At 44.3% G+C, this 16289-nt stretch overlaps 2 non-coding genes across 2 annotated transcripts; both read right to left on the reverse strand.

Annotated features, from left to right (window-relative positions):
* Positions 1 to 292: 292 nt before the first annotated feature.
* Positions 293 to 396, reverse strand: LOC147967114 (U6 spliceosomal RNA). Its single transcript, XR_015609590.1, has one exon. It is a non-coding gene; the product is annotated as a U6 spliceosomal RNA (small nuclear RNA).
* Positions 397 to 15434: 15038 nt separating this feature from the next.
* LOC147967115 (U6 spliceosomal RNA) lies at positions 15435 to 15538 on the reverse strand. The gene has a single exon (XR_015609589.1). It is a non-coding gene; the product is annotated as a U6 spliceosomal RNA (small nuclear RNA).
* Between the last annotated feature and the right edge of the window lie 751 nt (positions 15539 to 16289).

Raw genomic sequence — 16289 nt, forward strand, 5'->3', positions numbered from 1 at the left:
AATTAATTTTGAAAAATATTAATAGAACATGAAGATAAACCATGGAAAATAAACCGGTAGAAAAAAAACAAATTGAAGCTTCCAAAACTGAAAGAATCAGGCTACATGGGCAACTCAGTAGCATCGGCGGAGGTCTGCGTTGGCTGGACCGCCTCCCCGGTATGCTGGAAATGTGAATTGCCATGATAATCCTTGAGAGAAAAATAAAAATTACCTCTAAAATTGAAGAGTTCCGTGGCAAATTGCGTGTTACCCTCTAAAATGCATCTACTGGCACCCGCAAAAAAAATGTATCTATTGGGGCTTCTTCTTTTTCGTGTGTGTCATCCTTGCGCGGGAGCCATGCTAATTTTCTCTATATTGTTCCAATTTTATTGGATCCGCCAGGTCACACTGCCTACCTGCCAGGGCAACCTCCGATTGCAACGAATCGGCTTTGCGCAACGGACAATCAGTGACGACAACGGGTCTCATACTGTGATCCCCGGGAACGCTCTTTCCTCATGCCGTGATCCCGGGTGCGTCTGCGAGCGGTGACTGGACAACACACACAAAATTATTTTCACGACCAAATACTTATTTTTAAATCATCAAATCCATATGATTACATACAACATAGACCTAGTCTAAATTTGTACCGGTGACCATCCTTTTGGTTATCCGGCTCTGTCCATGCCCGGCGGCCGGCTGAGCCCCACGAAATAGAGGGTCGATTGCCGACGAGGTAGAGTAGGACATGGAACATGAGCCACCGCCGTCTCCCATGTCATACTCTTCCTTATTTGAGCTTGTGCCTGCACATCGCCGGTGGATCCGTCGTGGTCTGAGCGAACACGTCCATCGCTACGCGGTTGTGATGCTAGGGGTTGTCGGGCACCATATCCGGCCCCGGAGAGAGCGACTGTGCCTCGTCGGCGTCTGCCGCGAAGACTGTCGCGAACTCTCACACCCGCTGCCTCGCATGGCGGGCACGTCGCACCATATTTGTGTCGACGTTAAGCAGTTGTGCGCCTCCGCCTCGGCGCCAACGCAGAGGTTGCGCATCCACCACGGCGTTCAGACACCAAACAAACCGCACCACCTCCCTTGAGGCAGCGGCGACAACCCTAGGGCCAAATTTATATGCCATTTTGGCGGATACAATGAATTCCCGCCAGATGGAGTTCGATCGCTGCCTGGTGGACTCCTCCAGGGAGCGGGGGAGCACAAAGCAGGTGGCCATCTCCTCCTTGGGGCCACGTTGGAGGAACTTCCAGCCAATGGATCGGGAGGTGTAGGACACAGATCCGTTGCCTGCAATGGTGGAGAAGGTCGGGGATAGCCGAATGGGGGCTTGTGGGCGGAGGAGAGTGTAGTGGAGTAAAATGCGGCTGGGGTTTCGTCTAGAGTGCAGATAATGTTCAATATGTGTGGGGTCGGGTGAGCCATAGTGGGTCGGTCCTACGTGACGAGCGTGTCCGGGTGCGCCCGGGCGCCCCATATCCACCTCAGATATGAACTGGATATGAAGAGTGTCGGTTAATCCGGATGTTTGACCAGATTTGACAGGTCTGTTTGGGTGACAATTTTAGGTTTAGGCGGTGACTGGATAGCCCGGCCGGGCGTTTGGGATGGATATGGGGCGTCGGGTAGTAGATGCTCTAATAGCCATGGAATGGTGATGTTTATGCCTCCCATCACCAGTCCATACATAGACGGTTGGAATAGACACATGACAGATTGAGGTACTGAGTCACTTACTGGGAGCAGTGATGAATGGCAAAATCGATCCGATATAGCCTCTCTGACTTGAAAGCGAAACGAGGAAGTCGCCCGTTGTAGTAACAGTTGGGAACGGGTGTCAATTTGCCTGACCATTTTGGTCCAACCCTTGTGCCTTCATTTCACACGCATTGTAAAGAGTAAAGACACACACGAGGCTACTACGACTAGTTAGTAGAACTGGCAAACTGTGCTAACTCGAGCGTTGATCTTGCAAGTCACGGCATGTAGCAGTATTGTTGATGTGATCCAAACTGCACAAGCGGCCGCGGGTCGCTGTTGATGGTACAGCTGCTGCTGCTGATTATCCATCATGCGCTGCAATAAAAGTGAAATGGTTCATGCTCTACTCTCAGAAACTGCGATAATAAACAGTCTATGGTCTACCAGGAGCTCCTAATCGGCGTTATAAGCGACATTTGCGGATAATGGCGCTCGCGCTAGAATAGTTGCAGTCAACAATTCACTTTGAAAACGGATGAAAAAAATAAAAATTCGCAAAAAACTAAAAACAATCTGAATTCAAAAATGTTCATGGCTTTTGAAAAATGTTCACAAATTTCAAAAAAATTCACAAATTTGAGAAAAAAACGAAAGGTATGAGAAAACTTCATTGAATTTGAAACAAATGAAAAAAAACATCATCAAATTTGAAAAAAGTTCATCCATTTGAATAAAAGTTCATCAAATTAGTAAAAAAGATCATCGATCTTAAAAAGAATTCATCAATTTCACAAAAAGTTCATCAAATTTGAAAAAAAGTTCATCAGATTTGAAATTGCTCATGCATTTTAAGGAAAGAAAAAACAATCATAAAGAAAAAAGTAAAGAAAAGGGGAAAAGATTACAGAAAAGAAACAGAAAAGAGAGAAAAAAACACACAAAACCGGTTTATGAAAAACTCGCAACGAAAAAGAACGGATGGATGCTTTGTAAACCGAAGCTTCGGCGAACTAGGGAAAGTATAAATAGAACAAAGAAAGTTTCTATGCACAAGTGATTCGACGTTCCAGTAGTTAGGTCGTTCCTCTCTCTGGATGTAAAGATAGTGAGTTCAAAATCTTTGTCATGAATGCAAATGACAAGCGCATATAGGTGATGTTTTTCTAAACATTTTGATATCTTATGTGCATTTTCCCATGTTAGTATGAAGTTGCTATGAAGTTTACAAAGTAACGGTCAAAAGGTCAAAGGGTAAAAGCATAAGAGGAGCGAAGTTGCTTGGGCAGAACTGAGGGGTTTTCGAAATTTGGGGTAAAAATGGCATAATTAGTTTTATGCCCCTAATTGTGTCCCACTCGGCTGTTTACCCCTAATTTCCAAAAGCCATCGGTTCTGTCCAAGTTACTTCGCTCCTCCTATGATTTTGCCTTTTAACCGTTTGACCGTCACTTTGAAAACTTCATCGCAAATTCGTACTAAATCAAAAAAATGCAAATAAGATACTGAAATATTCGGAAAAACATCACTTATACGTCAATGTCATTTGAATTCATGACAAAAGTGTTGGAAAGTGCCCATTCGAGTTTTAGCTCTTATGTTACCACCATGAACAATAAAATATTAAAAAGTTCAAAAAAACATTGGTGGCAAAGAATGACAAATGTTTAAAGTGCTTGCCAAGTTTCATCAGGGAATGACATTTGTGGAAGTCGTGGCAAAAAAACATCTATTTTGGAATGTTGATTGTTTTCTTTTTTTTTTGCGATGAGTTCCACGAATGTCATTCCCTGATGAAACTTGGCAAGCACTTATAACATTTGTCGTTCTTTGCCCCCAATGTTTTTTTTGAACTTTCCAAAAAAATTAGAATTTATTGTCCATGGTGGTATCATAAGAGCTAAAGCTCGGATGGGCACTTTCCAACATTTTTATCATGAATGCAAATGACATTGACATATAGGTGACGTTTTTCTGAACATTTTAGTATCTTATTTGCAATTTTCAGATTTAGTATGAATTTGTTATGAAGTTTTCAAAGTGACGGTCAAACGATCAAGAGCAAAAGCATAAGAGGAGCGAAATGACTTGGACAGAACTGATGGCTTTTAGAAATTAGCGGTAAAACAGCCGAGTAGGACACAATTAGAGGCATAAAACTAATTATCCCTAAGAAAATGCTTCACCTGATATGTCAAGACATATTGATGTTCAACCACGTGAAGATGAAAGTGACAGTTGCAACTCACGAGGAATTACAAGTTGGTGCAAGGAGGGGCTTGTGAAATCAACATGGTAGAGTGTAATGACCGAGCTCACCGCCTAGGGATTGATCACATTTCTCATAAATAGATAGACAGGTGACCACCATTGACGATGATGACAAAGAGAAGAAGCGGCAACACAGATGACTTGCTAGAGGACCCGCAATAAAAAGATGATTTGCTAGAGGTGTGTGAGAGTTAGTTTCTCCCGTTGCGACGCACGGACATCTGCATGCATGTAGAAAAAGATGGCAACCTGCCTGGCCATTTTGGTCCAAGCCCTGGGTCGCTGCTGATTATATATCATTATCACGTATCTGGACTGAAATCAAGAAAGATATTAGGTGTCAGCCCTGGGTTTGTGGCCTTGTATATAAAAATGAAGGAAATACTAAAGTTAAGTGGAAGCGAGCAACTAAAATGATCAAAGGGGGCAAATATTTTTACCTTGGCGACAACGCGCACGACCAAACAAACGGACGGAGCAGTCCACAGCGCATCGGCGTGCGCGGGAATTAAAACAAATCATCGCCATAACTTTCAGAGGCTGAAAAATGACTTCCTGAAACAGGAGTAGTAGTACTCCTTCATACAAGAACAATGCCATCCATCAGAGACAACAAGAAGCGATTCTAGTGCTATTAGTAGCTTCTACTGTTGATCATAGCACCGAAACAAACAGACAAACTGAATCATTCCAGCTCGGAAAGGCGCCACTTCATGCATAGACCTCGGAAAGGAGCGATTCAGAATCTCGGAGAATGCGGTGCGCATCATTTCAAGCAGCTTTTGCCTTTTTTTTACTCTTCTCTTCTTCTTCCTTCTTTTTTACCAGCAGGCAACCAATCAGGCCACTTTTTTCATATTACATGTGCGCCTGCATGACAATCATGACACATTCACACTTCTCTCGCGCTGCCTCTACTACCAGCTGATGTGATGTGATAAACTGAAGAGCAAACCAATTTTTAATTTTATTTTTGCAGAAACCGAAGAGAAAACCACGTTTTTATTTCATTTTCGTGGAAACCGAAGAGCAAACCGGCACTAGAAGGAAAGTTGCATCAAGTTAAAACATTTTAGTTTCAGAATTTTAATCGCCCTTATCTATTGCAACTGGATTAGCAGCAGCAGGGACCATTAGGGGAGTAAAAGGACAGATGAGCGAGGCAGAAAGCACACGCAGCACAACAAAGTTGACTATCTTCAGTGCTCTGCTATCCAGGATAGGGGATAGACAAACAATGAGAAAAGAGGACTTGGGACCTGAAAGCGGGGTACCCTCCTCCCACTCGGCACAAAAAAGGAGAACAAACTAACAAATACTAATCTAATCATCATGTTAATTAACACAAAACAGACCAAGCAAATGCAGGGGCAGACACGATTCCCTTCCCTCTCTCATTCAGCGTAAAAAGTTGGTTTGCCACCCACAAGTACGTTACAGCCCCCCCCCCCCCCCCCCCCCCACACACACACACACACAGGAAACGATTTTCTACCTCAAAGCCAGCAGCCGCTAAAAGGTCTAATTCCGTCCTGAAAAGAAGCTGCTGGGTCCATTCGCAGCTGAATTTCGCAAGCAATGGTATCATAACAAGTATGAGTGGGTACGTTTGTTGTGGGTTTGCTTGAACAACCAGTGGAAGGCCATAGTTGTAACCACGACAGTAGCTAAATGATAATCTCGCTGTCAATATTGACACATTGGTATCAATACTCGAGACCCCAGTTGCCCAGAATTAATCTAGATCATTTGTCCAACCAGCTTGCATCTTCCCGCCCCCCAAAAAAACCTAATATCTACTTGCTCTACGTTTGTCCGTGTTACAGTCTCAAATAATATAATTTTATTACTCTGCAGTTTCAAACTTTTACTGTACAAACTCTAATCTATTAATATTTTGTGTGAGAGTGATTTTCCAGTCCTCCATAAATTTGCACTGTGTGTTTTTCTACCACGTCACCCCTTTTGACATTGGAGGATCTTTCGGCCATATACAAATGATGGTTTCTCCTGGAGGCCATTTCTCTTTTGATCAGGACAAGTGGGCCTGTGTCTATTAAATTCCTTATGGCCCAGCAATGACACAATATCCATCCAGCGGGCGAGAGGTTGAAAGGTAGGCCCATGTCTGATGTCTCTCCTCTCCGCCAGGTTTCGAGGCTTCTTTCCTTACTGATTGTGTATTCAGCCTGGGCCATACCTCTTGCCCCATGACTATAAAAAGATTGCAGTCCCAAATGTGATGCACACATTTAGAACAGTTTCCAATTGCACAAGGGTTTCCTATCAAATGATGACTTGTAATTGATACAGATTTGAAACAGGTCAAAGTTTTGTCGGTACATTGAAATTTTCGACAATGCTCGGTATGATGATAATTAGAATAATAGTCCCGGATTAAGGGCAACCTGTCCTCCCTGATTTGCAGGCTGTTGTTGGAGAATCTTCCCCCAATCCCAATGGCAATCGCTAGTGGAATAATATATTGACCACAAATTAAGGGTGTACAGTACCTAAAAAGAGGATTACGACACCAATTGTTTTTTTTTTGAGCATCAGTACAGACACAAGCGCTCATATACACGCGCATACAGTCACTCCTATGAACACACACACGCACACCCTACCTCTATGAGCACCTCCGAAAGACTGAGCCGGCATATCATCTTAAGATTTACGAAGTCACCGTAGGCGCCTCGTCGTCGACGGGAACGTCTCCTCCCACTGAAAGCGCATCGCCGGAAATCCTGAAATAAATCCAGAAATAATGCGAGCACCAGGATTTGAATCCTGGTGGGTTGGGGATACCACTGTCCACCTAACCAACTCAACCACAGGCCATGGATTAGATTAAGCCTCACTTCAACCACCAACTGAATATAATCTCTTGTCTGATGATGTCTGCCTAGTACATAAACAATTCCTGCAGGGTTTTTTTTGGCGGGAAAATTCCTCGCAGGGTTGCCTGCCACTAAGCCACTAGTACATTCACACGAGTCGATGAGTAGTTGTGCGCTCTGCTCCTGTGATATACTTTGACCTTACTTCATTACTAGTAGAAGGCCTGTGCGTTGCCACGGGCCTTTAAATCTTTTTGTTGGTTGCATATGTAAATGTAATGCATTTCAAATTTCACATGTATAGAAAAAATATTATAGCAACAATCGAAAAAGGAACTTGATGCAATGTACTTCCATTATCCCACTTCACTTGCATCTTCATCATTTTCAATTCAGTTGCAATGTATTTTCGTTAAAAATGCAATTTGGCAACATATACACAGAGAGCAATGATCCAACTAATGATTTGTTATGTGTTAAGATCTACTTGATGCGCTGAAGATAATTCCCTATAGTGTCAGGAATATTGTCTTCGGCTTCATTCGTGCAGTACTTGGGCAATTATAGTAAAAAAATCTCCGTTGACTCGTAACCATCCTGCATGAGCACTACATGTAGCTAGCATGAAGATTTCACATGAAAATGTAAGAATATGTAATAGAGTACTCACCTTGTAAATTGGATGAACCAATTTTTTTGGCGTTCCTGAAAATTGTTTTCACATGGTGCTTTTTGTTCTTTTGTACCATCTGTGGAAATATTTATTTTCCTTAAAACCATAAATACCCAACAACAGGAACTGCCATCCGTGGAGATGCTTAGGAATGCTACAAAAGAACGGAAAGCATAGGCAGCTAAACGTTGTGAAGCTTATAAAGCAGAGAAGACCTAACAAAAACAACGTTCATGGGTATTCTATAACCCCATAACGGTAGATGGGCAAATTTGAGCACACTTTGGAATTAGGGGCTTATTTGAGTAGTGGGATCTAGTTAAGGTCACAAATGTAATTGACCCTTTCTTCTTCCAATGGTAAATGTGGAGAGAAAAGAGTTTGAGTACTCATCTGTCAAACATAACGATAAACATTTCTGAATAGTCATTTACTCCAAAAGCTTATTCTTTCAGTGTCAGTATAAGATCACTAGTAGAAAACGGACCATTAGCACCGGTTCGTAAGGGCCTTTAGTGCCGGTTATGGAACCGGCACTAAAGTTTCGGCACTAAACCCCCCCCCCCCTTTAGTACCGGTTCAGCACGAACCGGTGCTAAAGGGGATCCACGTGGCACGAGCCAGCTCCGGGGGCCGGGAGCCCTTTAGTACCGGTTGGTAACACCAACCGGTACTAAATGGTTGTGGGGTTTTTGGTTTTATGATTTCTTTTTCATTTAATTTTGTGTTTTCCATTTTATTCTTTTTCGTTTGCTGGTATTTTACGGTACTACACATTGTACACGTTATGCATATATATATATATATATATATATATATATATATATATATATATATATATATATATATAATTTCTAGTAGAACCAATCATATATATATATATCATCAATGTCTCACAAACCACCATATTAATTTACACATACACACATGTATAGCTATATACAATTTCTCCTACATATGCATGTTGCCTTCGGAGCCAGTGGCATTAGCCTAATTGGTGCCTTCGGAGTACGATGACAATTGGAAGTGGTTCATGGGGGCGGTAGCGGGTAATAGTATTCTCCCTTCGGATTTATGACCTGGTCGAGCAAAAATCCCGCTATTTCCTCTTGAAGTGCTTCTACGCGCTCCGTTGGTAGGAGCTTGTCCCGCACCTCTTTGAACTGTTAAGAAGGAGATCAATATGCATGTGTATTAGTTGTGTGACTAGATATCGATAATGGTGTAAAAATTGTGAATAGTGTTCTGACAAGCGTACCCATTCCTGTCTTTGAGATCTGCTCCTTTCGGACGCCATCATGCGAATGTTCTCGCAAACGCAGAATGCACACAGATCAGTCCCCTGCGCCTGCTTCAGGGCCTTTATTACGAGAATGGAATTTAATTCGATCAGATAATAATTAATCAAGCATGATAATTAAAGAGATGGCAGCTAGCTAGCTAGCTAGTACTACTTAATTACTTACCTTGGATCGAAACCATTTCAGCTTTGGTTTCCATTCGCCTTCCGTGACGCTGATGAACCTTGCCCAAGCCCTGCCCGCCGACAAAGAAAATGAATAAAGGGGTTATTAAATAGTTCATATCATGAAATTAATGACGAACTAAATAGGCCGAGATATATAGTAAATAATGATTGAAATTACCTGTTGACTATCCCAAACAAGATGTTATAGTCACTATTTGCTTTGAGTAGCGAGTCCAGTATTTCAACTGTTCCGGCGTCAACTTTAATGATACACAAGATCTAGTGAAATATGCATGCACACACGTTTGCATGTCTTAATTAAGCGGGCATATGTAAGCAAAAACATGTAGCTAGCTAGTAGGCAAAAACAGAGAATTTGTAGTACAAGAAAGTGTGACTCACTGGAAGTTGTAAGGAAGTCGTATATCTTCATTGTATTTGTGGCGCTTCAAGAACTCTAGCATGCTGTCCTCTACCTCTTTTTCTTGATGCTTGTTCATTTTCCATGTGTATTCATTAACGGTGTTTAGGTCAATGAACCCAATGCCATAGCGTCCACCTTTTCTCATTTCATACATCTTCATCCTGCATAATACCACAGAAAAGAATATAGTGAGGATAATTACAGGTAATGATTGATCAAAAGGATCACTACAGCTAGCTTGAGACTTAAATTACAGAAAGAAATCACTTACAGACAATAGCAACTGACGATAGATTTGTCGAGTGCGTCTTGATTGTATAACTGAAACAGTTCAGGATACTCAACGGCCACAACTTTCTCATGGTAGTAATCATCCTTCTTGACATTCACCATGAGGGACTCTTGATTGGATCTCTTGGTAATGTCCATGTACCATTGATGCAATTCATACATTCTCGTTGGGAGCTTGTTGACATCTTCTGGCTCGACCAAAGGTTGGCCCCGGACATATTTCCGTTTTATTTCCACCTCTGTAATCCCAGGCATGTCCTCGATCTCAAGGAGTTGTCCAACAGTGATCTTGAGTTCTTCAGCCTGCATTATATGCTCCTGGGTTATTACCACATCGCCCACCTCGGGAACGTAAACTGTTTGGCCACAATAATATTGGGCGGGCGTACTGTCACGTGTTGTTGGCGGCACAACAAGCGGGGGGGGGGGGGGGGGGGTCGATTGCGCCGCGTGTTTTCCCAGCTGGGCAACGGTTTTCCCGCATTTTTTGGCAGCTGCTTGTTGTTTGCTCGAGCTTGAGCTCGCCTCCTTCTGTAGACGTCGTCGATGTAACTTCCTGATGGGCGCTCATTGTCTGAGTCAACAGACTTAGGAGCTGGTGGTTGAGCCATACGAATGAAGTGGTCAACTACTTCCACAGGCACTTTCTCCCTTGGCGGCGGTGGCGGTTTCAGTCCAAAATGGGCGTCGACTTCTGCCTGCACTATGGCATTGGTTTGCTCCTTGGTCCTGTCGTAAGCCCTCACAGGAAGAGGAGTAGTGAGGTTTGGACCATATTTATATCGCTTGCCTCCGCCTGTACTTCCTGTACTATGATCTCGACTCGTACCGCTACGCACCATAGCTGCGGGGTGTCTCTTCTGCGACTGCTGAGGCGGCGGAGACGGCTGACGGGGCTGAGTTGGACGAGGAGGAGTGGCCTGAAGCTGTGCCGGATTTGCAGTGGCCTGAGGTTGTGCCGGACTTGGAGGAGGAGTGGACGTCTGACGCTGTGTCGGACTTGGAGGAGCAGTGGCCTGACACTTTGCCGGACTTGGAGGAGGAGGAGTGGCCTCACGCGTTGGTGGACTTGGAGGAGCGGGAGTCTGCTGACTCGGTGGCGGACTTTGACGAGGAGTCGGGTGACGCGGTGTTGGTGGCCTTCGAAAGATGATGCAATCCTTTCTCCATAGGATGACACGATGTATGGCCTCTCCCAATGTGTGCTCGTCGTCACCTCCAGGAATGTCAAGTTGTAGCTCCGAATATGGGTCCACCACCTCATCAACCAAGACACGAGCATAGCCCGCTGGAATCGGGTTGCAATGGAAGGTTGCCTCGGGGGAATTTGAAAAAGCAACGGCGTCCGCCACCTTCATGGATATGTTCTTCATTTTGAAGTGTAGCTCGCAGTTAGTGTTCTCCGTGATGTCATCCACGGGGTATCTATCCAGCACTACTGCGTCGCCCGGGGTGGAACCCACGCTGCTTCTCGACATGGATGGGGCGGTGGTATCCAATGCTGGATCATCCGCTAGCTGCTGCAGATGCTGAGACCCCCTTTGCTGGCTAAGTGAGTCGATCTGCTCCTGCTGCCGCTGGAATTTAGCTGCCAATTCCGCTTGACTTGCTTCTAGGCCTTGAAGGCGTTCATAGTCCCGCTTCCTCTGCTCCTCCTCCATCTTCCTCTTCTTCTCCTCCGCAATCTTCTTTCTCGCACGGGTTCTGTAGTCGGCGTTCCAGTCCGAAAACCCCTCATACCACGGAAGAGCGCCTTTGCCTCGTGTTCTTCCCGGGTGTTCAGGATTTCCCAAGGCACGCGTAAGTTCATCGTTCTCTCTGTTGGGCTGGAACACCCCCGATCGAGCCTCTTCTATTGCAACAAGTAGCGCATCGCCGGCTCCGTTCAGACATGCCTTCGTCGAAATATTGCCTGTCTTCGGGTCCAACTCCCCCCCATGTGCATAGAACCAAGTCCTGCACCTGGGGGGCCAGCTCTTAGTAACCGGAGTGACACCTGCATCCTCCATCTCTTTCTCAGACTTATCCCACTTAGGCATTGCCACCGCGTAGCCACCTGGCCCCAGCTTATGGAACTTATCCTTTTTTTCGGCATTCTTCTTGTTTATTCTCGACCGTTCCTTAGCTAATTCTGAATCCTTGAATTTCACGAAATCGTCCCAATGAGCACTTTGATTCTCTAGTATCCCCTCGAATACCGGAGTCTTCCTTCCTCCCTTGACGTACTTCTCCCACGTCATTCTCTTGTGGTTCTTGAATGCAACCGCCATCTTCCTAAAAGCAGCGTCCTTGACTTTCCGCACATCTGCTTGTGTGAAATTATCTGGTAGGGTGAAATGTTCCATGAGAGTATCCCAAAGCAGATTTTTTTGATTCTCGTCGACAAAAGTAACATCTGGACGTGGATTTGCTGGCTTTCTCCATTCTTGAAGGGAGATCGGGAGTTGGTCCTTCACAAGAACTCCGCACTGACGAACGAACTTGTCCGCAATCTTCTTAGGCGCTAATGGTTCGCCATTAGGTTTGAATGCCTCGATATTGTACATTACGCCCTCCTTCAACTTTTTGTTCGGGCCTCGTTTCGTCCTTTTGCCTGAAGATTTGCTCGATCCGGATGGCTGAAAGAAGAAAGATCGATTCATTAATATATCTTCAACTCATTTAAAACATGCGATGATCACCAGATTCCTGCTTATATAAATATATATACCTCGCCGGTGTTTGTTGTTTCAGGATCAACATGTTCTTCGTCGTAGTTCATGACTTCATCTTCTCGGTCGTCGCGATCGAATATCATATCACCCTCTCCGGTGTTGTTTAGAAATTCGGAGCCGTCAAAATCTTCTTCATTCTGATCATCATCTGGCCCGCGTATGATATCGAACATGGTCTGTTCTCTCTCTCTGTCGGTATTGTCCGCCATAGCTTTTATTTAACTATGCCAAAAGAAATATAAAACAATTTAGTATAATCTCGAATAATAGATATAATCTCGAATACATCGTCTCGAATAATAGATATAATATTGAATACATCACTAGCTAGCTAGCTAGCAAGCTAATAAAGATCGAATACTACAGAGTAATCTAGGCCACTCGCGGTTCCTGAGGTGCGGGCGGTGGACACCCAAAGAGAAGGAACCATCACTGGATCATAGCTCGGGTGATCTCCCCAAAGAACCTGCCAGGTATTGGAGAACCTGACGTCCATAGCAGCCATGTAGCGATGGACGTGCTCGTCCTCCTCCCTAACACGGCGACGTACCATCTCCGGCGGGGCCGGCTCCCTCCGCACCGAAAGTGGCCCACGCGAATGCCACCAAAGGAGATGAGGGTCGACGACGGGACCTGGGGCCGGGTTCCTCATCAAGCGTCGCGCCCCTGAAGGTAGCACCTCCCAGTGCCAGCCCGGCGGAGCCCAGTCCCGGACATGGGTCCTCTGAAGCAGGACGTCGTCGCGGACGTGTCGACAGCGAGGATGCGGGCCGGGCATCGTCGACAACAAAATACTATATGCCGCAAAAGTAAAGTAACATTTTTTAAATGATGGATTGTGATGATTTCATATATGCAAATTCTAAATTTTATAACTAAAAATATAAGAAAGTAAAAAAAACATCGATCATCGTCTAACAATTTGAAATTAATCTAATTCATCTAGCTAGCTAAAACTAACATTTCCAAAATTTCTAACATTTCTATATAACTAACATTTCTATAACATTTGACATTATATATATTATAACTAACATTTCTACATACTATTTGACATTAATCTAATCTAATTAATTAATTCATCTAAAACTTTGTATGAAAAACAGAAAAACAGAAAAAACTAAAAGCTAAAAACAGAAAAATTGTATGTGTGTGCGCGTCTAGTGTGTGTGTAGTGTGTGTGTGTGTGTGTGTGTGTGTGTGTGTGTGTGCATGTAGTGTGTGTGTGCGCGCGCGCGTGTGTGTGCGCTACGGTCGGCGCCGGCGCCGGCGCCGGTGTGCGCTACGATCGATTGGAGGGAGGAGAGGGGCCGGGGGAGGGGCTCACAGCGCGCGCGGGCAAGGTCGAGGCGACGGCGACGGCGAGGCGAGGTCGATCCAAAGGCGACGGCGACGGCGAAGCGAGGGGATCGGCGACCGGGACGGCGACGGGGGTGCCACGGAGTCGACGGGGACGACGCGACGAGGACGGGGGCGTCGCGGAGTCGACGGGGACGTCAATACAATCATGTGATCTCATTGTGACGTCTGGCCTTCACCCGCCTTACACCTGTCTGATTGTTCGTACACATGCGAACATCGCGGACACCGAAAAGATACGTGTTGTAGACGGTGCTATATTTAGGGAACAATAACTACGTGATATTTCAGAATAAGAGACCGCCATAATAGAAATGACTAATGCGCAAATCAAAAGGGTACAAAAATAAGGAATAAGCATAATAGCATGATATGGTATAGCCTCTTTCGTCAGAGAAGTTCTCTTTGTTTTAGCAAAATTTCAGCCAAAAGCATTGTCGTGGCAGCCAAAAACTGTGTTGTGACAGTAGTTTTAGCAAAAACAGATTCCTGCCAAAACTCCTTGTCGTGGCATCTTGAAAATGATGTTGTGGCACAAGTTTCGATAGTTGTTGCCGTGGCAGCACAAAACGTTGTCGTGGCAGAACTTTTCTGCATGACTTGTTTCTTCAGTTTTTTCTTCTTCGACTTCACTTACGGCCTGATAAAGTTGTCACCACCACATGTAATCTATATTTTATCACCACTATCTCTATAGCTACTGTCTAAAAATTGCATTATATAACGTTGACACACATGTCAAAGTGACAATCATATGGCTATTACTCGCATGTCATGTTAAATATTACATCATATAGACATCTCATACATGTTCTCATCAATATGGCAAAGGCTATACTACATAACATGCAACCTGCAAAACCAAGTTAGACGCCTCTAATTGGTTTATTCAAAAATTTATTTTACGTGGCTTCTAGGCTTTGGGAACAAACTCTAGTTACCTATATTCATCATCAAGTATGATCATTCAAGTTGCCAGATTAACTTTGCAAGGTGTATGAAGAAGAGACTTAACTAAAAATCTCTCACCCCCATACTAAACTTTGTCATACGCGTGACCTAGTGTAGATCAAATATATATGCCCTCAAAAATTCAACTTTCTTAACTAAGGTGGAACTGATACGTTCCAAGAATATTCATAGATTTAAAAAATATTCACAAATTTTAAATCAGTTCATTAATACGAATAAATTATTTGCAAACTCAAAAAAATGTTCATGACTTTAATTATTCATGATATGTTAAAATGGTCATCATTTTTTTAATCTTGCATTTTAAAATGTTCATGAGTATGAAAAACTCTTCATGGATTAAAATTATACGAATTTGCAAAAAAAAATCCAAGAATTTAAATAATGTTCCAAATTTTCAAAAATATTAATAGAATTTTAGAAATTTACTAATTAATTTTGAAAAATATTAATAGAACATGAAGATAAACCATGGAAAATAAACCGGTAGAAAAAAACAAATTGAAGCTTCCAAAACTGAAAGAATCAGGCTACATGGGCAACTCAGTAGCATCGGCGGAGGTCTGCGTTGGCTGGACCGCCTCCCCAGTATGCTGGAAATGTGAATTGCCATGGTAATCCTTGAGAGAAAAATAAAAATTACCTCTAAAATTGAAGAGTTCCGTGGCAAATTGCGTGTTACCCTCTAAAATGCATCTACTGGCACCCGCAAAAAAATTGTATCTATTGGGGCTTCTTCTTTTTCGTGTGTGTCATCCTTGCGCGGGAGCCATGCTAATCTTCTCTATATTGTTCCAATTTTATTGGATCCGCCAGGTCACACTGCCTACCTGCCAGGGCCACCTCCGATTGCAACGAATCGGCTTTGCGCAACGGACAATCAGTGACGACAACGGGTCTCATACTGTGATCCCCGGGAACGCTCTTTCCTCATGCCGTGATCCCGGGTGCGTCTGCGAGCGGTGACTGGACAACACACACAAAATTATTTTCACGACCAAATACTTATTTTTAAATCATCAAATCCATATGATTACATACAACATAGACCTAGTCTAAATTTGTACCGGTGACCATCCTTTTGGTTGTCCGGCTCTGTCCATGCCCGGCGGCCGGCTGAGCCCCACGAAATAGAGGGTCGATTGCCGACGAGGTAGAGTAGGACATGGAACATGAGCCACCGCCGTCTCCCATGTCATACTCTTCCTTATTTGAGCTTGTGCCTGCACATCGCCGGTGGATCCGTCGTGGTCTGAGCGAACACGTCCATCGCTACGCGGTTGTGATGCTAGGGGTTGTCGGGCACCATATCCGGCCCCGGAGAGAGCGACTGTGCCTCGTCGGCGTCTGCCGCGAAGACTGTCGCGAACTCTCACACCCGCTGCCTCGCATGGCGGGCACGTCGCACCATATTTGTGTCGACGTTAAGCAGTTGTGCACCTCCGCCTCGGCGCCAACGCAGAGGTTGCGCATCCACCACGGCGTTCAGACACCAAACAAACCGCACCACCTCCCTTGAGGCAGCGGCGACAACCCTAGGGCCAAATTTATATGCCATTTTGGCGGATACAATGAA

This window comes from Triticum urartu, chromosome 6A (assembly GCF_056163025.1).
Source record: "Triticum urartu cultivar PI428250 chromosome 6A, HENAU_Tu73, whole genome shotgun sequence".
NCBI classification, from domain to species: Eukaryota; Viridiplantae; Streptophyta; class Magnoliopsida; order Poales; family Poaceae; genus Triticum; species Triticum urartu.